Genomic DNA, 24,986 nt, shown 5'->3' on the forward strand with positions numbered 1-24,986 from the left:
GATCTTCAGATAAGAGTGATCTTTTGGCTAGTATAATAGAAAGAGCAAAGCTGACCTATCTTCTGCAACAGCATCTGGGGATCTTTAGGTTAACTCAGACAACAAGATGATCTCAGATTGAAGAGGATAATGAGTATACAAGGTTTCCCTATCTCTCCAATTTAGTGCTCAGATTGTGCTATAAAATGTGTGTATATTTACAAAATTCAGCGAATTCTTTTCAATGTATGGAGACCTATATGACAAATACAGGAATTCAGGTCTCTGTGTACGTAAAATTAAAAGCTCTGAAATTGCTCTGCACTATTTTTCACGATAGATTTTCTTTCTTTAGCCACAGGGGCTTGTTGATTTTACACTTCCCTGGGTTCTCTCCAAATAGAAGGAAGGCTACTTTTTACTGTAGCTGTGTTTATATCCAGTACAGATATCAAATTATTTCTATTTCATTGAGAGCCATCATTATGGCAGCAAGATCCAAGAGTTATCTAGCAACTGTTGAATTATATTTTTTGTCCTGCTCCCAGAAGACCTTGTTCTCAGCATAGGCACTGAAACACAGGTGTCTACAAGTCTGATTAAATGAGGTACAGGTTGAAGAAGAGACCAAAGTCCTCTCAAAAGGCTGCACCATTTACTGGCAGTGTTCCATCAAAGCCAGCTAAAACTATTTAGCTACACTTTAATGTGATGACTGGCCTGGACATGCAGATATAGTAATTGTAACTTTATAATCTCCATGTCTGTGGTAATTGTTATTTTTCTGTGTCTCTGTAAATGTTTTGTTTTAAGCCCAGCTGGCAATTAATCCCCAAAGAGCCACACAGTCACTGTGCTCCCCAGTGGAGTAGGGTAGAGAACTGGAAGGGTGAAAGTGAGAAAAGTTGTGGATTGAGATAAAGATAGTTTAGCGGGACAGAACATTAACAGGAAGAAGATAATAATATTGATAAGATTAATAATTATAGTAATATACAAAATTAGTGATGCAAAATGCAATTGCTCACTGCCTACTGACCTGCCAGTTCCCTAGCAGCGGTGGCCCACAGCCAGCTTTCCCCCCAGTTTATTTGGTAAGCATGATGCCATATGCTATGGAGTATCCCTCTGGTCAGTTTGGGTCACCTGTCCTGTCTGTGTCCCCTCCCAGATTCTTGTGCACCTCCAGCCTTCTCACTAGCAGGGCTTGAGAAGCTGGGAAATCCTTGACTTAGTCTAAACACTGCTTCTGAACAACTAAAAACATAAGTGTGTTATCAATGTGTAAATTCTGTAAAGTCTGGGGAACAGACCGCCTTTCTTGAGCCCTGAAAATTCCTTTGCCTTCCCTGCTTCTATGCCAGCTATCCATTGCATCCCATCAGGTATACAGTTCCCTCTCAGTAGCTAATGAGACTTAAATAATCATACTGAGAGACAAACATGGCCTCTGGAGTTTAATAAATGATGCTGATTCTGGTTTCAATTTCACTGGTGTAAATCTGGAACATCACCACTGCTAACACTTGAATTAGTCTAGATTTATATCACAGCTGAATTTAGTTCATAGATTTTTTTTTTTTTTAACTTACTGGAACTTTATCATCATGATTTAAGCCTTTTAAAATGCCAACATAGAGATAATTTAAGCGATCAGGATGTGTTGCTGTGCATTATTTGGGTTTATATTGTATTTCATTTTTATATTGGGTTTTGTAATGGTTTCTTCTGTACCCCCCTGTTCCCCTGGAAAATGTATCATCCTGAGGTTTGTCCCTGCTCCTTTTCCCCGCCCATTCTCCCACACTGGAATGTAATCCAACTCTGTTCCACTCCCACCTTGTCCCTGATTGGGTAGTGGCTTGTCCCTGCCTCTAGTCCCTTCCCCCTGGATAAAAGCCTGGAGACGACGTGAAATTTTTTCTTGGCTTGGGGGATGGGGACCGGAACTGAGCTCCTGACCCTGTAGGGGCAGGACCACAGAATGAAGCCCTGGTTCCCCCCCAAATCAAGTGCAGACTCTTCCCTTTTGCCATCGACAGGGACCTGCTCTCCCTAAAGGAAAAGGTTCACAGCCTCTCTGGCATCTTTAAGGCCCTGAGGAAAAAAATCCTTCCAGCTGTGGTTTGTCTCTCAAGCTAGCCGAGGTAAAAATGGAGCCAGGGCTCCGAGAGAAAGAGAGACACCGCCGCAAGGATGTGTACCTATCTTTTCCATATCTCTGCATACTGGAGCTCTAGTTTTATTTTATGTTTTTAAGCTTTACTCTTCCAATAATCAAGGAATTGTTAATATTGTACTGATAACTGATAATATTCCATATTATAACAAGAATATAATTTTTTTTCTTAGCCCTTTGATTTTGCCCTTGAATTTTTGTACTTTTGTCTGTAAGTAATGTACTACCAAAGTTTTTAAGCACAATCTGACATCCTGTTCAGGATTAAAATGAAGCGATTTGATGGATGGAAGAAGCATAATGCATCTTAAACTAGTCAGGAGAACAAAGTACTGTTTTGTTCTAAAAAGCAAGTAGTGCCATCTATACTATGATCACATCACCAGAGTAATAATGAATAATATGTTCAGAATCTGTCAAAAATCAAAAGTGAGTCAATGGAAAAAAGATTGAGATGGAAGATGCAGCCAGTGAGTTCACAGGCAAAACAGACCTTTGAGTGCAGCAACTTTTTACCACAGGCTTCCCTTTAGGCATAAATGCTAGTAAGTGACTCTCTACAGAAATTGAGTAGATTTCTTTTAAGTTCTTAACTCAGACAGAGTATGAGCACCCATAATTATATAAATTATAAGGAGGAAAATTTCTATGCATCCTAATTCTACGATAGAGATGCCAAACATTCATGAAATGTCATGATTTTAATCTTGTTTGAAGCTGATTCAGCTCAGTAATGTTAGAATTTGGTGGAAAAGGGAAATATAAATTGATGTAGTAAAGGTATTAGTAGGTATTAGTGAGCAGAAACCTTGGATTGTAGGATTCTTGAGAATATAAAATATGAAGATGATCTAAACTAACTGGGTTATCGCCAATCTTGATGGAGTCATGATCTTTAGAAATGTTGAAGACAAGAGTCCACAGATTTCATAATAGTTACCCATATCTTCTTGTTATAATAAGAAAACGTGTGTAGGAAGGGGGAGGGAGAAGAAGATTTAAAAACCTGTGCAACAGAAGCCATTTAAAACACAAGATTTGCCAACTATCGTTACCATAGTTACCTTGCATTATAATTATAGGAGAAAGATCTGTGGTGGACTTACTTAACTATGTGTGGGATGTATTGGTGATTGGATGATGACCCTTGTTCTCTGAAATAAAGATGAGACATAGCCTCTCTCTGGGCATCAGGCTCATGGAAATGAAATATCATACTCATTAAAAATATCAACCTGTCAGTGCAATAATTAAGAATTATGTTTATTTCAAGATAGCTGGTCACATATCCTGGAGATGTAGAATTGAAAGTTTCTTAAAAACAGGAAAAAGTTTAGCTGAGTGCTTTAGTGTTAATTTTCAAACCCACTGAGTTAGGACATGTGCTTCTAGAGAGCTGATACACACTTCTATTGAAGAATCAAAATGAGATGATGAGACACTGATGAGTCTAGATAAAAGATGAGAATTGGAGTCTGCTTGTTAAAGCTGTATATATAAGACACTGTGGTTCATCTTTCTGTTTGTAAACTGATCATTCCTGAGACATGCATGCTCTCTTCCTATATCTCACAGCTTTGTGGTGTTTGCTTGGTGTTCAGGTTTTATTGGTTCGCTTTTGTTTGGTGTTTGTTTGTTGTTGTTTTTGTTAATTTTGGAAAAAAAGGAAAAACAGAGAATTGCATGTTTTTCAGGACAAACTTAACAGTATAGGAGAGCACACATTCTCCAGCTGTCTTTTCTTGCAAATTATATTGGCCAGATCTGGTGCAGGGCTTGGAAGATTCAGAAATACTGGCATTGCCATAATGTCATGAAACTCTTCTTTGGATTCTTGTGCCTGGTACAACCTATGGTATGGCTGCGTTTGCCTTGCCATTGTTCTACCATTTATCCTGGGGACACTGAAGTGCAGTACTGCACAAGGCAAAGGTACATACTAACTTACATGCCTAGGAACTGCTACTTATAGAAACCCAAAGAAGCAAACATTTTGAACTTAAAAATTTACTGTATCAAGTCTTTAATCCTTCGCAGTTTGCTACCTCCTCAAGTTGACTCATTTTTTCCCTTTTCCTAATATACACCATTATGAAAACCCAACAGCTGAACAAAACATAAAAACAGTACTTAGTTGAGAGAGGGATCAATTTGTAGCCTGGTGGATTTTGAGTCATAGCTGCATTGGCCTTTTCAGATGCTTAGATATATTTGTTGTGGTCAAACAACTGATCTTGAGGAAAGGTGGCTAATTTGGGACCTGCTAACATCATCATCATGACAGCTCAAGTTCATTGCCCTTGTATTTGTTTACTTCTGGGGCATATTTTGCAGCCTCCTTTGGGCTGGTAGCTACCTCTCCTATTGCTGAGATTAGGACCTGAAATAAAATTTAGAATTATACTAGGTGTGTCTGCAAGGTTGGAATATGTAAATGCAAATGTAAATAAAAAACACTCAGTGCCATGTTATGATTCATGCTTAACTTTCTATTAGTTCGGCATTTTCTATGGCAACACTACTACTTATTTTTTTAGATCTCTTTGTTTCCCACAATTTCTTCCCGAGAAAAATCAACTGCCTCGTCTCCTGTTTTTTTAGCATGGCTATTACTACTTTTATCACCCAAATCATGGCATACCTGTGAAGAAAAAAACACTCTAGCAGTGCTCACTATAGACAGAAAAATTAGTTTACATAAGATTTCCATAAGGCTGTCTAGGGCACTGAACACTTGCCACTTCCTGCTTGATAGTTTTTTAAACTTTCGTCATGGTTTCAGGGGAGGAGCTATCACAGCAACAACAGTTCTGCCACCTCCTTCTGAGTTTTTCTTTTATTCTGTTGTAATTCTAGTCTGGTTTCCAAATTTAATTTAATTGTACATTAAAGATGCCCTAAAATATGAAAAAAAAATCCTCATTCTGAAACATTTTGCTTTTTAGTTCACTTAGTTTTTACATGGCAGAAAAGTCTGAAACACAGTTAATCCATTTTGCATCTGTTATTTGTTTTCTGCTCTGCCACTGACACAGAGATGTCATTCATAAATAGTTCTACTTTTAGGACATATTTTTAAATTAGTGTAAATTGGAGTAACTCTTGATTGTGCTGAACTGTGGCCAGACAACATATATTGATCATCTGACCTGTAATTTGCATGTTCTCTGTGTACTGAACATTCACTCATCCTACACCTCAAATGAAATACAGAAGTGGGAAGGAAGTAGTCTGGCATTTTCCTTATTGTGCAAAACAATTGTTATTCTACTCACATACTGCTATGTCAAAGAAACCAGTTAAATCTCTTTCAGGTCAGCATTTTAACCTTTTTTGTTTTGTTTTTTTGTTTTTTTTTTGCTTTGTGATGAAGGCATTGATCATAAAGGTGCAATACTTCATGGCAGTGAAAAAATATTTTGATGGAAATTATTTTTATGTCTCACAGTGTCTTATTAGTCTCCATAACATGATAAAACAATTCAGAGAAGGCATCCATGACACCCTCACTATACTTCCCAGATTCTATCCTTTCTTTACAGGCTGACATTTATTTCCTGGAGATACTAACTAAGACTTTCTATTTGGAAAGACCCAAATATCCCATACTTACTGCATGACCGTGGAGTCTACAGAATCTCTGAAGTCACTTGATACTATTTCTGCAATCTTCTGCAAAGCCTAACAGCCTGAATACGTACAAAAATATCTGTTAGCTAATTTTAAGTGGGGGAGGCTGTAGCTTTTGACTGATGCTCCATATTAATGAATGACTAAATTTAAGTCTGTTAAGCCTTTTGTCCAGGTGATCAACCATGATAGAGGGTGGGGGAAACATTTCTTCTTTCGTTTTGAGTAACCTCCAACAGAAGTGGTGTCACAGATTCTTCTGTGTTAAGTGCAAGGCTATTAAGATGTAACTGCAGACTGTCTTCATTTTGAAGTGGGTTTTCCTTTTTTATCCACAGCAGCAGTGCAGTAATAAACATGAATAATTTATTATTGCTGTAAACCCAGATGCTAAATTGTTGCACAAGCAAATAGTTTGCTTATGCATGGGAGATAATAGGGCCTTAAACTCATATTGCACATATTAATGTTGCCTAATATTAATGTACTAACACGGACTAAAGGTTGTGGTTGCAGCCTGTGGGACATGTGGAGAGGCATATGCTCAATGTACAGCACTTGCTGATACAGTTCTAGTGAAAAACCTCACACTGAACAAATCAGCCTCACTGAGCTCTCTGATTTACTAGATTATTTATTTATTTATTTATTTATTTATTTATTTATTTATCTATTTATTTATCTCTTTACTTACTTACTTACTTACTTAAGAATCTCTTAAAAATATATGCTCAGGATTTAATCCAGTGAATCCATAGTGGGTGAGAAAAGCATAGTAGTTAACTGGTTTATTCTATGGTAATTATCACTGAACAGAATTTGTAAGTCTAGAATCTTAAATCTGAAACTTTTCTGTGGGCATGATAATGTCCAATTGCAATTATCCATGGAGAGAGTTCATTGAGGTTAGCCTATGTCAAACATCCGACATCTTGAATCTCAGTAAGATTTGAATCTTTTTACACTTCTCTGTCTTCTATTTTACTCCTATATCTGCAGTTTTGAATATTCAAGCACAAACTGAGAGAAGGAGTACATTATTTTGGGCTGCTGGTATTTAGTTTGAAGTTGTCAATTAGCCTACAGGCAGTGTACAGTGAAGATTAAACACTGCCACAATCTGAAAAAACCCCCCACTCATTACTGTTGATACAAAATTAATCTATACAAAATAGTCCCAAATTAAATGCTAACAGTTCTCAGATCATGTATTAAGTTTTGGTTCATGTTGACTTCTTCACAGGGTCCTGCAGTAGTTAGCAGAATTATACATACTGCTTAAGTAAAAATGAATTCCCACAAACTCACTTTTCTTACAGTCTGCCCGAGGTCTGCAGCAATTTGCCTGCAGTGAATTAAAAATGGCAATTTTATTTTGCTTTCTCTGTATCCTTCACATAACTGGATTTAGTCTTAACACTCCAAAGCTGCTACCCATATAGAACAGGAACATCTGCACATGCTTGCATGCTCTTGTCAACAAAATAAACTCAACCTTCAGAAACTGCTCAAAGAAAACTGTAAAAAATCATACATATCCAGTAGCTCTTATGTTATCATCAGCTCTGGAAGAAATATAAGAAAATTTATAGAATCCTTCTAAATAAATTGAAAATTCCCAAAGAATGGAAGATAGGAAGATGCATACAATAACTTGGGAATTTAATTTTCAAAGCAGTGTCATTGTCAAGTTGTTGAGAATTGAGTAGAATATTACCTTCTCTGTTTTAACAAGAAAAGGTGATTTTTCAGAAGATTAGATGTCACAGTGACTTCAGCTAAGCTGATGGCTGAGGTTTGGCCTGAGGAATGTTGGTCTGGTGCCATGTTGATGTGGTGGCTACCTGTTTGGTTTTTTTGGCACTATGATGGAATTGCTTTTAAGAAACTGTGTTGAACTGCAGAGAGGTAAGTGGGATGCTTTAAAACAGGAAAATACTAGATTATCAAGATAGAAAAAAATTCCATATGATGCATTTCTTTTGAGAAAAAGGTTTGCTAAGAGGGTAACTCATATCCAGTGTGAAATTTCTATTCAGAAAGAGAAGAGGTAAATACAGAACTTTATGGCGTTTGAGGGTGCTGTAATGTCTCTTTTAGCTGGCTGCTGTTCTGAGGGATCCTGTGTCTTGAAGAACACCATACACTGGGTATTTTCTGGCTTGTTTTTTAAAGCTGGATTATATTCTTTATGCTAATTTAGGAGAAAACAATAATGAAAATATTTTCCCCAATTCTTAATGATTGTTGATGCTGCTGTTCCTTAATTTTCTGCTTTGTACTTGCTTAAAATTATGATTTAAGCAGTTTTTAAAAGATAATAAACATATATTTGTTTGATGAGTTTGTTAGCTGTATGTGACACAGAACATTCTCACGCATCTGTTTGAGTATGTAATATTTATTCTTTCAAATATAAGATTAATTTTGCGCTGCTAGTAGAGCAAATTATTCTGCTGTAATTAGTAGAAATCAGACAAAGATGTAATATCAATCTGAAAAGTTTGAGCAGGTCTTTTGAGGGCAATGAATAGTGAACAATGCACAGTCTGATGTGCGTCATTCTTCTAGCTTCTAGCTAGGCAGTGAACTCTGCCCAAAGAAAACCTCCTGAAACCTAAAGCCATTGGAGAAGAGAAATCATTGCTAAGGATAAAGGTAGAGCAACACTGTCAGTACCGGTATAACTGAGGGTGGTCCCTTGATTTAAGTTGTCATAGTGTGAAACTGGAAATTCTGCTTTCAGAGATTGTTCCATGAAGGTTAATTTTTTGTACAAATCATTTTCGTGTTGAATTTAATTATTATTGGGCACAAGTCAAGATTGCATTTGGGCAAGTTATGTCCTTGCAGAACTTTCTGTGAATGTGTTTTAATAAGAAATCCACTTATTTCTAGTTAATCAGATTCATGTTCTTGTCCTACCATCCATAACCAAAACAACTGAAGAGTGAAATAGCTATATACTTAATATCAAGGTTTTACTTTGACTTGTTTGTAAGATTTTAATTTTTAAGCTTTTCAGTGTAATTTGAAATGGTGACAGAGGATGTTTTTATGGGTTTGGTATTAAGGTAGATACATGCTGTTTCTAGTCATGTAACATCAGCTTCAGAAAGCAGTCCTTATATTTTCTCTGAGTGTTCTTCTGGACTTCCAAAATGAACTGATATAACTTGATCCTGCAGAACTGCTTGCCATGTGAATCTTCTGTTGGCCATACTTCAGTACTTTGGAATCACAAGGCACTTTTAGCTCCAAACTACCACCAACTAAATTATGTATCAGGATAATCATACTAAATCAACGAGGTTCTGTTGATACAAATACAAGAGCACCTTAAATACAGAACAGGATTCTAAGGTCACATGACCTTAGAATTAATCTCACTTTTTTTTTTTTTTACTTTTGTCTTCTGCCATGTGGGGATTCTAAGCTACTCTGTTCATTGTTGAACCATTTTGAGCAGCACCTTGCTTCTCAGTACTAAGTCATGTGAAAGAAATAAATTGATATCATCCTTCTCAGCCTTGCCTCTTGACAGACATATACTTCAGGGGAAGATCAATGTTGTCCGCATTTTTTGAAGTCAATATTCTTTATATAAGTTTCTGTACCTTGAAGGCAAGGTTGCTTCAATTTTTCACTTGCATTTTAAAATTATTTTCTCACTAAGCTTATAGTACTTTATTGTTGTGCTTTGTCCTGCTAAACAGTCATAAACTTTTCTTCTGTAAAGTGCAGAGTCAACATCGCTGACACTCAGAGGTGGAAAATATGTCCATTCCATGTTTGCAAATACAATCTCTTCTAAGGCAATGGGAACTCCCTGTACATATTGGATACAGAAATTTGTCCTGAATTAAAATGAATGTATACAAAAAATCTGAGAGAACAAGATTTACAGAAAATATTTATTTACCTGTTGGCTCCAATGCAGCAATTCAGATACAGGCTTTTGAAAGCGGTGACTATTTGCTGTCACCATTTGTTAGTCTATGTGAAATGAGAGAGTAAGTGCTGCTAATTGTGTTTTCTGAATAATCCTATGCCTGCTCAGATACTGGAGCTGAGAATGTGCCTCAATAATGAAGTATTTCCCTTGCTCAAAATGAAGCAGGTGGTTTAGTACCTTGATGAGTCTGGTGTCATAACAGAAGGCACTATAACTCTTAAGGCTTGTTGGCATGTCTACATGTAGGTTCAGCCAAGATGACCGAAAAGGAAAGGACTTCTCAGTCCCGGAAGCTTGTTGGCAGCGCAATGTGGGAGCTTACCCTGTCACTGCCTATGCTGTGCTGGAAGATTAATGGTTATTTTATTCTGACTGCCTTCAAGTAGGAAACTGTGCTACAGCTTCTTTAAAAATGGATAAACATTTGTGTGTGCATATGTGTACAAATGCTCAATTATAAAATGCATGCACATGTGCACAGCATACACATACAGACTCTCATAAGTGGCTCTGCTCCTGACGGGATTCAGAAGAAAATAGAGAAAATAGACAAAAGTCTCACCAGTCTTTCTCTGCATTTTGCAGCTATCACTTCTCAATCAACTTTTTTTTTTTTTTTTTTTTTTTTTTTTTTTTTTTTTTTTTTTTGGTGGGTGGGATAACATTTTTTCATTGCAAAGTAAATAAAATTAATTAGGAGCAGCTAACAACAAAGTAGGAATATTAAGAATTGTAAACTTTGTGTCTAACCACATGTTTTTCAAGATATTTATCATTATGAATTTTCCTCATGAGAAAGTGGTGTACAAAGTACATCTGATAAAGTCTTATAGTTAAAATGAAGTGAAAAAATATTTATTTTATGAATTCTAAGGACTGGGGTTTCAATGACTGTTTTATTTTGTTTATATGTCTCAAAGCACAGCCATAGACAGACAAGAGTTTAAAATTCTTTCCTAAGGTCTTCAAACCCAACAGTTTATTCCTCCTTTTGAAAGCAGAGACCTTATTCACAGCTCAGAGGAAGAGTAAACCATAATAGTCTCTGGGAGAAATTGGTTATCATGATTTTGCAGCTGAGCTGGCTAATCATGCACATGAGAAAAGAGAGAGGCTTATTGTAAGTTACAAATTGACTGGATGTTGTGCCCTAGGTAAGGCTTCAAGGGCATCAGCAGACACTGGCTCAGCCACAACCAAATGTCTGTAGCCAGACAATGGGGTGGAATGATCTTTTTGAAAACTTCTTCGCTTTGAACCCAGTTGAGGACTCCTATACTAGATTCTCATGTTCAGCGTGCAGTGCTCACTTGCATTGCAGCATGACTTTCTTCCAGTGCCCCACCACCTGTCAGTGCCTGGTTGGTTAGCTGCCAAAGGCCACTTATAACAGCCTGGAAAGGTGTATCGAAAAACAGAGCTTCACATTATTAAGTGTTACTTGGCAGAAAGTGTTATCTTGAAAAATATCATGCTGCCTAGGGAGAAGCAGCCACTGGGTTGTACAGGGAAAATCCTTTACTGTTATCTAATGGCCATAGTGATTGCAAGTTCATAAGGGTACTGAATTGCCTTAATGTAAATAATGTATACCTAAAATACACTTAGAGAGTCAAATGTCATGGTACACCCATTTTATGTGTTTTATATTATACCCAGGGTGACTAATGAGTTACGTACTTTTATGCCAATTAGTAATTGGAATAATAAGTGATGTGTTTTGATGACTTCATTCAACAGTCTTAGAAGTATTTTCCAACCTTAACAATTTTATTATTCTATTCTGAATCAGCTGAAAAATGCATTACTTATGGATTAAGCTAGTATTGACAATCATGGTTAGCCTGTTGGGTGTTCAGCTGAGATTCTCAGAAAAAGACTAATTCACTGAAAATGTGGACATCCTCTCTGAAAATGGAGCAGCTCTGAGATGCTCCACATTAGGCAGGTAGAAATCTAGATGTCCCAGGAAGCTAGATACTTTGCAGTTCTTGTTGTTTTGGGTTTTGTTTTCTTTTTTTTTCAAATGAGGCACAGGGAGAAACCAATTTGCAAAACAGACCATTGCTCTTTCAATGTTTCATGAAACAACCTTCTTGCATGAACTGTACCTGAGATCACCATACAGAATCACTAAGTACATGCCCAGAGTGTAATAGCAGAAGGCAGTAGGTTTACTCCAAATTCTCAAGAATTTTAAACAAGCTATTCTACCTTCTTCTCTGTGTTTTTAATCTCCTTAATTGACCTTTATGTTGTTTTTAAATATTTAATACCTACCTAAATTTAATTTAACCTAGAACAAATAAGACTGTAAGAAAAAAGAAATTTATATTTGCACTATTACACTAATAGGCTTAATAACAATAATCCACTAACATCTGCAATCATAAAATAAAAACTTCATTATAATTTCAATACAGTTAATACAAAACCTCAGGTTCGCCAGTACACCAGCTGTGTCCTGGTGCTCAACAACACAAAACAGCAATTCATGCAAAATTACCAGTCTTTGTTACTGACTTTTTTTCCTGGCTCCAGTCCCAAAATATTCCTGCTGTTCAGGTCTTTTGTTTCCTCTCACTGGAAGCCTTTTATTTTCTAGGACAATATAAAAGATGATCTCCAAGAATGACTTCAGTAGCCTTCTCACCTCCAGTATCATGCCTCTAGCTCTTCATTCCTCACAGTTAAAAGATTCAAGTGTTTTCTACTGATTTGGATGATGTGCTTCTCTGTGCAGTGCTGCTGGCATTGCTCTAGATATGTCCATAATATTCTCTAGAACCTCTAATCATCTTGGAAATTTAGAGCATTAGGAAAAATTAATTTAACAATGATATTTTCTGACATTCCCTTAAAGATGGAAAATGGTCAAAAAGCAAATCAACCAGTATCTAATGCTTATCTTTGAATTAATATTTAGCTAGAAACTTGTGGCCTTAGTAATGGGCGACACCTGAATGTGTTGGGCACCGCGCATGCCTTTCTAGGAAAAGTTCCTCAGTAGGAGTTTCCCACTTAAAGCCATTACTAAGAGGAAATAGGTTCAGGATTAAATACTTCTGTCCTGGATTTGAGCCAGTAATTCCAAACTAGTCCCCTTGCACTGGACCTACCAGTTCAATCACTAGAAGCAGCTTTCCAACATGCACTGTAAACTTGCCCTAGAGAGGTGACAATGATTAGTGAGTTTGTGGTACTGAAATATCACTCATGTCCCTCTCATATAGCTTCTCATCTCTGCCAAGTAGCCAGCCAGAGTAAGGACAGCTTATGTTTCAGGCTGCTAGGTTACCCTTGCATTTCTTCTCCATCTCGCTCAGTTGACAGACAATTGTGTGTTTGCAAACTGAGATAATGAGTGTCTTCCTAGCAGTTCTTTTGGGAGAGAAGGAAGGGCAAAGGAAGTAAAAATGTTTGCCTGTCAGTTATCTGCATCTGTTATTCCCCAAAGCCTACTGAGAATGTAAAAAGAGGAATGAACTTCTCAGATAATGTCCTATTATGTAGCAGACCACATCTCTCAAGCTGCCATTAAGGTAAGATTCACCACTGGTAGATGACAGAATAGTCTAAAATAATTATCCATTCTGAGAGGATTGGCATCTTTCCTGAAACCATCCTGCATCCATCTTTCTACCTTGGTAGAAAGAGGATGAAGACTGCCTTAGATTAATGCTCTGATTACACACTCTGTTTTTATTGTGGGATGCACAAGTGTTTCCATGCCCCATGGTTCTCTGACTAATAGTGTTCAAATGAACAATCTTTTAAGAACACAAGTTTCCCAGGTGACAGGATACACGTCTCTTTACACTGATCATTTAATAACTCATTAGGAGGGAGAATAAAGAGAGTCCAATGGTGTCTGGAACACAAGAATCTGTAAACAGTGTCATATTCTCACTAGGTATATGAAATTACTTGAGATGTTTAACAGTGTTTTGATCTCATTGGGAAGTGAATAACACTATGTTTTGATATTACTTCTAAAATAAGTATCAGAATTGTGTTTGGAAAAGTAACATCTGTAATATGGGCAAAACGCTTGTGACTTGAACTCATGAAGGGTGGGGAGCCACATGATATACTGTAATCAGCCATTGTTCTGTTAGACAAATCATTTCCTCAGTGTTAATCTCCTCCTGTCATTCCCTATCTTGTTTATTTATATTGGAGACTCCTAACAGGAGGACACTTTTCCTAGTAAGTGTCTGGGCAATGGCTAATACTTACTCCTTGTTCGTTGTCATGATGTTTTCAGATCTAAAGTGACTCTTATGGATCAGGTTCAAGGGTAAACTGCATAGTGTTTTTAGTGCAGTGGAACAAATTCAGGTGTGTCTGCACTGAAAATGTACTGCAGTCCATATATCACTGCTACTCTGTAAAAATCTAAAGCGTTATAAATTTGGCTTTTAAAGTCCCACTTTGGAAAAAACCCTGAGTGGTTTTTTTTGTTGCTGTGGATAGAGATTTTTCATTTTAGCTAAGTTCATATTTTCAAGCCCATAATAATTAATCACAATGCCCAGCATTATAAAATCTTCAATTATGAGAACTTCTGTTAATTTTTATATTTAAGAAATAAAGTCCAACCCCAAACCAGCTCTGGACTTGTGCAAAAACTGTGGGATTTTTCATTTCTTAGATACCTAATTAAAACTTGTTCACAAAAGGCAACTTAATGCTGCAACAATGAATTGCAGAAATGAAAGATTAAAAAAGGTTTTTTCAGTTTGATTCAAGATTGTCAGACCAAATCATTTGGTTAACAGCTTTATGACCATTCTATTCTGCTATTATTGCTATGTCTAAAGGTCAATCTCTTTACCCCATAATGCAGATTTATTTTGTTTGCATAGCTGATTCAGTCTTTCCTTCCTGAGTCAGATGTAACAATTTCCCTTTGACCTTCTCTGCAGGTATTGGAGACAAAATTCTGCAAAAGTTGTTAGGAGTAAACTTGCACAGACTTTGACTATGGATTCAGTAGAAGTAAGAGAAAGAGTTCAGAGGCAGCAAAGGGATATGAAAACCTCCCACACAATTGGGATGCTTTCCTGAGCTCTTGGGAAATAAGGATCCTCTCCTAGGAATACAGTGTAGCTGCTAAAACATTACTTAGGCAGAAATTAGCACTTTGAAATACCATGTATTTGATAATCTTTGTATAAACCAAAGAGACAGCTTGATGAATGACTATTCTGATGTCAGCCTGTCATAATGACTCTCAACAAGCTTGATATTTATCCTCTTTTTTCACAATTTCTATTCTATAATAGTAATAAGACAGTAAGCGGAGAGTTTCCAACAGTGGCAATCAGTTAGTCTTCATTTGTGTTTCCAGTTTAAGGATCAAAACAACTGCTTAGATATACCATGGACATTCACTGTTCCATCTCTTCAACATAGCACAGGCAGCCTCTAGTTTTTGACTGAATGAGGTAATTTTCTTTCAAATGGTGTCCATAATTCAGATGATGACCTCAAAATATGAATCTAAGCCTGCTGTTCAAGAAGGATGGGTAGTTCAGAATAACCGAATGAAAACCAAATAGTCTGTCTTTTCTGTGTGATTGGCACTAAGGTTCTGTTATGAGAAACAAAAATTTTAGGTATTATTAGTTTAGGATTTGGGACACCTGAATTCAATTTCCTGTGATACCTGTCATGTCCACGGAAATACTGGACAAGTGTAGATCCAACAAGTTTGGACTTTGTTGCTCTGCAAGGCACCATCCAGGAAGAGTGCAGAGGTTTTTTTCTGGCAACCTATGTAGCGACCTGTTATAAATGAGATATAAAGTAGTTTTCTTATTAAGGACAAAGACTGAGATGTCTGACAGCATTTTAGATATTTGGTGCCTGAGTCAAGGTGGCAGACAAAAACTATCATTCATTCAAGTAGTGCTCAGAGAAAGGTGCCTACATTTCTGCGAAAGAACTGGGCAGGTTTTTTTACTTGTTTGTTTGTTGCTGTTTTTTTGTTTGTTTGTTCCCCCCCCCCCCCTTCTGTGTCCTACGTGATACAAATGATAAATCAAGCCATAATCTCCTCAGTGGCTATCATTTTCTCCAAGTTCAGATTTTAAGACAGCATGGCTGCAATTACTTAACTCTTTAAGAAAGTCTACCTTTTAAGAATGAAAACCTACCACAAAGTTTCCAGAAGGCACTTTTTTTCATGTCTTCAATTTTCCTCAGCTCTTTAGGTGAAATGTCTACATGAATGTTGTCAGGTATTGTATATTACTATGATTCTACTGTGCTTTTACACTCATTGATTCATACTGAGAATCTTGGTAAGTGTTTGCTTCAGCAAGGCAAAATTTTTTGTGGTCATGAGTCCTGCAGAATGCAGGAAAAGCTTGAACCATGTCACTGTGTGCTGGCCAAAGCCGTCTTAGTATGATTCCAAGGTAAAGTTCAGTTGCTGTTTACAGCTTGCTGTATCTTACCTGTTTCCTGGGGTTGTTGCAGGTTGTTCAGTTTGCAAGTGCATGTCAAAACACCTAGTAAACTCAGACTGTTATAGCAGCAGAGCAGCCCAAAATGTTCTCCAAAGTGTTTCTCTGGTGCAGCAACTCTCCTTCTTCTGAGTTCTGTTGGAGTTTCTTGTCTTCCTTTCTGTCACCTCTCACCATGTCCTCCCCACTCTTCTGCCTGAGAGCAAAAGGTGTGGGGAGGGTAAAGAGAGAAAGTTTATCTTATACCTGGTTTGAACAATGTATACATTGTTTACTTGTGGATGTCTACAGATTTCTTTTTTTAGCACTACCCCTTGATGAGGCAGTTTCAACATTCAGAGGCATGGGCAAATCACAGTTCCACAGTGCATATAATCCTAGCACAGCTGGACGTGTAATCTTTAGCTTCCATATTTCTGTAAGCAGCCAGTTCCTGGAACCATCTCACAGAAGGGACATCTTTGTCCCAAGGGCGTTCTATCAAGTAAAACCTGGTTACACTGAGTTCCCATTCCTGAGCTAAATAAATGCAAAAGCAGTGGGTACTGAATAGAAAAGCTTTCCAGGGATTTGATCCAATAGAACCACTGAGAGTCAAGCACTTCTGACCAGTGTCCTATGCTGTGCATCTTACATATTAGTCATAAGGATCATCTGGAAAAGATAAAGATTTTGTAAGCAATATGATACGTTGAAAAAAGCTTGCTAGAATCAGTATGTGAAGAACCTGACTTAGCTCTCCACTCCATTCAAAATTCCTGACTTTGGATTTGTCCTACATGAACAAACTAGTGCATATTTACACACAATTGCCTGTATTTCAAAAGGTGTAATAATAATATTATATTAATTTCATCTATGACTAAGCTTTAATTTTACCATTGGTCTGCACATTTTTTATTTAAGTCCTTCTTGCTTAGACATGAACTCTGATTTTTAATAGGCTTATCTACCCTATTTACAGTACCAACAAATAGATATGAATATATATGAAGTGCAAGAAATTGTTTTTCTGTGGCTGAATAAAGGACTTTTCAAACTGTGGTTCTGAGGAAGCAGTGGAAACTGATAGAATAGGGAAAGGAAGGCCCATCTTAAAGCAAACTTGTAAGACCTTGAATGCCCAACATTGACAAAAATATGCTTTTGCATTACAATGCTAATGCATTGGCATGCATTAGCTCCTGTCTCAGTTCTAAGTGGGTCACAACATTTTCTGGATAGTGGCAGTTCCTCAAAAATAAGTTACCTTTTTCTTCTAAAATCCTGCATGGATATCAGAATTTTCCACTGCATTTCTGTGACTGAGCTGTACATGAACAGTACTGACAAAAAGCAAATGTTAAGCAGGGTGTCTATTGGTATTTATGTTAGAACTCATTTGTATTACATTGGAGAAGCCATTGGTAGTCATGGAAGAAAAAGAGAAATCCCTTTCAAAAGATCTCTGCCACAGAGCACACATATTAGCCTGCCTGTGATGTTATTATCTGTTTTAAGCAACATTAGCAGGTATATTGTGCACCTGCAAATAATAAAAAATAGAAATAAAGAGATTATATTAGACATTTCTTTGAACTGAGACTAACTTTTGGTCTCCTTTTACTACCTTTAAGGAGTCCTTGTTCATGAATGTGGTTTGTGGGTAATAGGAAATTTAATTAAAAAAATAATTAATTATATTGCATCTTGCTCTTGCAACCTTTTGTTCAGTCAGGAACAAAAAGGAATTAAAAGACACAGAGAGGGAAGATTCAGATTTTACTCAGTTACGTTAATCCTGCTTATCGCCAGATTCCCACCTGACTTTTCCCTAAGAGTCCAAGGTCTGATGATTTCTTCAGAAAACTCCTCTTGTAAAAATTCTGCCCCCCGAGAGGAGTAGAATACACATTGCTATACTCAGTAATTACTCACAGTAAGTGAACACAGGTTAATTTTTGTCAATATTTTGTTAGTTTTTTGTTACAAACCTTGTCACTTACTCTGCTTATGTAATGAATTAACTAAAGGGGACCAAAGCATCATCAAGAATTCCCAACCGGAAAAGAATCCAACTTCATGATGTTAATGCCTCAGCTGTATTCTGCAGTTTTCATGACACAGTATCTACAAATTTGGGTTGTATACACTTCATCTTTCTAGCCACAACACTCAGATTTACGACAGAATAGAATTCCCATTGGAACAGATGGCTATACTGCAGCAGAATTTATTAAAGCTTCATTCCCAGATCCTTTTCTCATTCCTCTCCTTTTCCTAACATGACAGAGCACTGTATGCCTCTGACACTCAAATTAGCACAAAAACGTGTGGTTTCCTGCAAATCTGCTCTGCATAAATAATCATTCAGTCTGCTGACCTGCTAAGGCTCCTAGACTGGCAATCACACGGCAAAGCCTGTAATTTCTCCTACTTGGTGCTGATCTGCCATTTTCTTATCCTGACTTCTATGTTGTTATGCATCTCCCATGTCTGACATTAGAGAAAAAAATCAGCTGGGGCTTAAGAACATTATCATTTTATGTCTTATGTGTAAGTATCTTGGCTTAGTAAGAAGACAGATAGGTATCAAAAAAAGGATGTGACTCAACAAAATTAGGCCAAGTTAAAAGTGTTTAGGTTTTCAGGAAGTATTATAATTTCAGTTTTCCCATAAATCAGATTTGTAACAGATGGGTGAAATGTAGGTCAAATGCAGCAGACATCTTTGTAAGCACTTGCTTTAATGGTTTCCTTTGTAATTTCTGTCTCTCTTGTCACATGATAAAAGACGGTTCAAATCAGTCCATGCAGACCACTTGTGATAAAAAAGGGGTACTGACTGAGAGGGCAATCCTGCAAAATGAAGGGCGGGATTGTGGAATTCACTTTTGCCTTAGGCTAATTTCATCCTGGATGCACACTGGATAAAGCATCAGCATTGCAGGCAGGCAGAATTTGCACCCCCATTTTATAAACAAGATTACACACACTGAGGTGAAATTCTTATAATCACAGGGCACCAAAATGCCAGACTAGGACAGAGTAGCAGCCTTGACTTTGAGTTTCCCACCTCTTGCCAGCTGAGTACCTGAGATTTACGTCTGCCTTTGTATTTTGGAAAAAAAAAAAAAAGCTTTATGGGGAACAGAGCCATCTCCTCAAAACAATATTTTGTTTATCCTCAGTCATTTCCTTTTAATGGCTCACAACCCCTTCAGTAAATATATATATATATATATATGAGAATTTAAATGATCAGTGTTTTAAATTAGGTATCCCTTGGAGCTGTGAGGGCCCACTGTATAAATACATCATTGCTCACAGGCATGAGGGATGTAGCTGCTCCTTTGGAGCTCTAAAAGGCTCTGATGCTGATGGCTGTGCCTGCTGCACATGCTGCTGGCTCTCATCTCATGACGTATGCAGAGCTCCATGAGCACAGCTCTGCCCCTCCAGATGCTCAGTGCATTGCTGGGCAGAGAGATAATAGAGATCTCTGCTACTTATGTTATCTAGCTTTAAGTGTAAAAATAAACATGCACAAAAAAATTCAAAATAATCTGTCATGTTACCCTTTCTTCCTAAACACCATTCTCTCACAATTGTTTTCCTCACATCAGATGTATTTCCCTAAATTAGACACCATGTTTCTTGTTTTACATCACTAATTTTGTACCACCAGTATTTGAATCCACAGGAAAAAGTCAGTCAAACTCAGAAATTATTTTTCTAATGTATTTCTAAATTTGCTTAGTTCTGAGCCTGAGACCAAATAATTATGAATATTGTCTTTTTTTTTTTTTTTTAAGAGACTTAATTTGCTTATGTACTCTACCTGGAGAAGCCAGCCAGTAAAACTCTTGCCTATGTGCTTAATTCAACAGAATTGCCATTCATCTTAAAGATATACTTAAGTACCTTGCTTTCCTGCATCTCTGGATTGAGCTGCTAATAGGAAATTATAGTTACTGATACAGAAAGGTATACTGATTTCAAAATACCTGTCTTAAAATACTTTGCAAAGTGTATGGAAAATAATTCTTGATAAAGCCTCATCTCCGTGGGCCAAAGGCAGGTAAGAAATTACATTGTTTCCCAGCTGTACTCTAGGGGGCCATTGCTGTAAAACGCAAGTCAAATCTGTGGTGGGACCGATGAAGGCCAGGCTGAGTCTTCCTCTGCAAGCCTTGCATTAAGAGGGTGCAACAGCAAGCCTCTGTTTGGGGCCTAAGGACAACATCCACTGGAACTGAAATCAATTGTAATCTTTCCATTGCACAAAATAGCTTTGGCTAGGATCCAATAGAAAAACAAATTTTAGGTCACTGATGGAGTGAGTGGAACTGATCATCTTTGCTGCCAAACTGATTGTTTAAAAGGAGTATGCAAAGTCCCATTTCCCCTCACACAGCAGAAACTTGTTAAGAAACTATTCTTTTGGTCATACTTCTACACTCTCCTCTGGGAACACTCATCCCGTAAAAGTCTTTTTGGACATTTCTGCAGAATGGCTGCCAGTGCTTGTTCTGGCTCTGTTTCTGGTTCTTCCTTGCTCTCTTCTCTCTTGATGCACTAAGTTCCTTTGCCTATTCTTCTCTAATGCATACAATAATAATAAGAGCAAGAGACAAATTAGCTGGATAGAGTCATAAAAGCCTTTAAGGAAGACACTACTCTGGTTCCACCAGAAGTTACACAGAGATGCATGTAGCATTCTTATCTTACCCTAAAGTAACCTTGCAACTCTCTTTTCATTGCAGAGATTTAATCCAATTAATCATGCCTACATGTTATGTAGTCTTCCTTCTAGATCGCACAAAATCAGAGTATCTTTTGTCTCTCTTTGGCTTTTGGCAATTAGTTGTCTTGGAAAATACAGATACACTGGTGAACTGTTATTGACTGAAAGGCTAAAAGACTACACTCTCCTTTTCATTGCAACTCCAGGTTGAAGATTCTTTTGACACTATAAGCAGTTTGGGATATGTACTGATCAAATATAAAAATATCTTTGGTAGAAAATTGCCTGTACAGAATAAATATGTCACAGGTTAGTTACCTCACTTTTATGAGACGTGGAAGAATATTTTGACTTGTGACTATACCTAATCCCTGAATGATAGGCCATTTAAATATGATGTAAAAATTCTGCAATAAACATATCTTCATGTTTAACGACTGATATGGATGGAGGGTAACAGCCATTTTGCATTTCTCCACCTCCAAGAGGGTTAGAAATTAACTCTTTCTCCTTTTTGCATTCTCACTGTTGTAGCACACAGCAAAAAAAATGCTTGTGCCTCCTTGCTTGATGTCTCCCTGAAATTATGCATAGTAATGGATTATCAAAGCAGAGCTGCTCGGATTGGTAAGGACGTTTTTCAAAACGAAGCTTTGACATGGCATAGAAATTGTGTTCTGGCTTTTAAACAGTGCTGATGTGGAATTGAGAAGGTGCAGAGGCAGGGCTGGAACCACAGTTGCCAGAGTTGTGCCTCTTTCACTCACACCACCAGGAATCCACCCTGTGCTACAACTCCACAGCCACATGGTATGTTAACTCAGCTTCAACCGTTTTAAAACCCCCCAAATTCAAAAACTAAAGAATAGAAATTAGTCTGACAAAGATGACATTTCTCAGGACCGGGTATCTTCAAAATGTGTTCTGATGGTCATAATTGTTGAGTCATTAATTTCCTTGCTTGGGAAGAAATTAGTGCTCTTTTTCCTGTGGAGAAATTTTCCCTATGGAAGGCAGTGAGAGAGACTGGACATGATGGCATGTTTGCAGAAACTGGTCAGCTGCCTAATCCTTAGAAAGGTTTCTGGCAAGATCTTTCAGAGAGGGACACTTGCATGTCCATAAACATCCATGCACACCTTCATTTACAGAAGGTGTGACACAGAAACGTCAGTTACAATTCAGGCCTCACTGTTTCCTGTGCTGTAGACTTCATGCCTAAAATATAATAAACTCCACAGCTGATGTCATCTGAAAGGTAGTAGATCTATAGACAGATCTATGATATTCAATTTATAGTCAGAAAAACTTAATTTCTCTGCCTTTATTGGAGTATTGCTTGAATAATGATCATAAAGCAATTATTTAATGAAAATGTATCTAAATATCTTATTGGTGCAACAACAGAGGAGAGAAGTGAAGAGAAAAACTTTATTTTTCTTCACTCTTTGTTGTACATTTAATCTATTTCCATTATTGTAAGTGAGAAGTAGCAGACATTAATAGACTAAACGTTTCTCATGGTATATTTGTTTGACATCAGCCCCAGGATTTGCTTGAGACATGATCCAGTGATCCCTAATCTGCTGGGAAATTTCTCTGGGTAAGCAATAAATTGCTCTTCTTTCATGCTTCCCTCTCCAACTCCTCATTCTTCTTCCACTCATGAAGTGCAGAAGGTAGGTTTGCTGGCTGAAGGGAAGGTAAGGAGGGGAGGAATAACATACCTCTCTGTATTTGTCTGATCTTGGAGCTGCTGATGCAGAAGGCAGAGCCACATTGTCGCTGTTCTCATTAAGAATCTGTAGCTAATATTCCTCAGGGAGCTTTAGGAAACAGAAACACCAGATTTTCTGGGGTCAGCCACTCAAAGAGGGTAAGAGGAGTAAAAAAATGGAGACAACGTTCTCGCTCTATTTGCCAAGCTATTTCCTCATGTTGGTTATTTTCACTTGTTCCTGGAAATGCAAAAGGGCCCAGAAATGGCTGTGGACATGTTTGCCAGCTCTCCTTTCAAGTTAATCCAAAGCTAGAAAGAAGAGTAATCTGAGAATTGATTTTTGCTTCTGTTGAGCTCTGAAATATGTGTCAGATTTGAGCTTCAAAGAAATTGCTTATTCACCCACACAGGATTCCACTTTTTTATATGCTCCTTTGCATTTTTACAGCACCCAGTGGACTGTTCTTTCCAACAGAGAAATCAGACACTCAGCTGAATACCAGCAGCTTTTTTGAGATGTGTGCTGCGGTATTACAGCCCTTGTTTCTTCTGCTGCTGCATAAAACCTGAACTGAGTACTTTTCTGCAAATAGAATTAGCATTATGCTTTCTCAGGTTATTTTTTAAAGTTGATATGTATGATAGTACATAACTGTTGACTGGGCACTTACGAAAATTTTTCACAGTGAAAAATCTCAGTGATACAGTTGCTCATGTTACAGAGTACCAATCATTACAGAGTTATAAATGAGAGGCATTACCTTAGATGATCTGTGGTTCACATATCCTGAAAATGAAATGAACACCTACATTCAATAGCCAATATATCTAAAATGAAGCATAATCTTCAAATATTTATGTTATTCTGAATCTTTGGGAAAAAATATGTAGAGCCAGCTTCAGGTCAGAGTCCTGTCTGGAGCAGCACAAAATCAGGGAGTTTGACTGCAGTAAAATTGCTCCTTATTCTGAAGAGGAGAGTTGATTCTCAGGCAGTGAGGCAAGTAACAGAGGTGATTATTCAGTACCTTGTGATTATCATAGTACTCATCTGTCACTGTGATATTGTCAGCCAGCACAGGATCCATTTACTGTGCTGCCTTACAGCCATCAGCAAGGAGCACAGTGGATCTCAACTAAGACAGGTATCAGCATCTGTTGTGTCCAAGGAACAAAATGCTTCTCTTATCTGCAGAAATTTATACTTATAAACCAGAGTGTATCACTTGTCTGGAGTGGTAGATCCTTGCTTAGGCAGATTTCTTTCCTGTAGTTAAGCTCTGTAGCAGCGTGGCAGTGCAGGGGACCATGTGCACAACTTAGATCTGATCTTGCACAAAGCTATCTCATATTAGACTTATAGCCAGGATCTGTGGAAGCGAGCAGGGCTTATGTTTGTTTCCTTCATGTGTTGATGTGAACACACTTCACCCATGAGTCTATTTGCACAACATAATTAGAAGGATGTCAGCTTGCCTGACTGAGCTGAGTTTGACAGCTCTTGTGTGCTTAAGTCTGTCTCTGCTACTGGGGTAGCAAGTGTAGGTAGCTGAGTGAATAGGCTCACTGTCAGGAACAGGCCAGTGACTGTGCACGTAGGCATTCTCCTTTCTGCACCCTTGTTCTCCAGGTACCCTCTTGTCTGTGTTGCCTGTTCAGGCTATAAGGAATTTTGGTGTACAGATTGTTTCTATTGGTATGAAGAGTGACACAGTTCACTAGTTTGAAGTCCTCGCCAGCTCTTTACACATCCCTAAACCAGAATCACTGTAGTAGCTCCAGTATGCTGTTTGACCATTAAAATTGTGAAGGTTAATTAATTTAGGCAAATAGCACATTGACAAAGTTATGTTGTCTCCCAGTTCTTCATATTCTGTGGTGCCATATAGCCACAGAATATATAATTAAACAGCATTTAGGCTAAAGGGACCTTGATGATGAACAGGACTTCTATATACTCCTATAATAGGAACTAAGGACATCATTGAGTGGCCACCAAATTACTTACATCAGAGGTAAGGTGAACATCAGTAATTGTTCAGTAGTGCTCTGGGTGACAAATATGATGCCTTTGTGATGCAAGAGGATTAAAGTTTGGGGAAGAGAAGGAAAGAAAAGAAAGAAAAGAAAGAAAGGAATGAAAAGAAAGAAAAGAAAGAAAAGAAAGGAAGAAAGAAAGGAAGCAAGAAAGGAAGCAAGAAAGGAAGCAAGGAAGAAAGAAAGGAAGCAAGGAAGAAAGAAAGGAAGGAAGGAAGGAAGGAAGAAAGAAAGAATAAAAAGAAATCCCCCTCCCTCCCTCCCTCCCCTCCCTCCCTCCCTCCCCT

The sequence above is a fragment of the Hirundo rustica genome, chromosome 4 (assembly GCF_015227805.2).
Source record: "Hirundo rustica isolate bHirRus1 chromosome 4, bHirRus1.pri.v3, whole genome shotgun sequence".
Classification (NCBI taxonomy): Eukaryota; Metazoa; Chordata; class Aves; order Passeriformes; family Hirundinidae; genus Hirundo; species Hirundo rustica.